General features: G+C 69.2%; 1 protein-coding gene across 1 annotated transcript in view; it reads left to right on the top strand.

The window, feature by feature from the left end:
* The first annotated feature begins 105 nt into the window (after positions 1-105).
* The window catches only part of PSMD2 (proteasome 26S subunit, non-ATPase 2), a 10,052-nt gene continuing 9,780 nt past the window's right edge, over positions 106-377 (top strand). Inside the window, exon 1 of the mRNA XM_009288080.1 lies at positions 106-117. The gene's annotated coding sequence lies outside the window, so the exon portion shown is untranslated. The remainder of the gene's footprint in view (positions 118-377) is intronic.

Here is a 377-nt window from a genome sequence, read left to right as displayed (position 1 = left end):
CCAGCTCCCCCAACACGCTCCTCTCCCCTCCCGGGTGGTCCTCATCCTCCTGGGCACCAGCCGGCAGCACCCCCTCCCCGGCACCTCCTGGCACCCTCGAGGCAGGAGCAGGACCTGGTTCTGGGGCTCCTCCTGCCCCCTCCGTGGGACCGAGACCCGTGGGGACAAGGCCCCCTGCTCCCTCCAGGGGTGCTGTCTTGGGGGGCACCCTACCAGCAGCATCACTGTACCCCAGGTGGGCTTCATGCCTCGGCGGAGCAGGGTCTGTGGGGCCATCTTCAAACAGCCCCAGTTCCTTCTGTCCGACCCCAGGCAGGGGTTTGGGGGGGGCCTTTCCTCCCCTTTTCCCCCCTGCCATGGGGGACGGGGACCCTTCA

Source organism: Aptenodytes forsteri, unplaced genomic scaffold (genome assembly GCF_000699145.1).
Source record: "Aptenodytes forsteri isolate BGI_AS27 unplaced genomic scaffold, ASM69914v1 Scaffold72, whole genome shotgun sequence".
Lineage (NCBI taxonomy): Eukaryota > Metazoa > Chordata > Aves > Sphenisciformes > Spheniscidae > Aptenodytes > Aptenodytes forsteri.
This window is presented reverse-complemented; position numbering and strand designations above follow the sequence as displayed.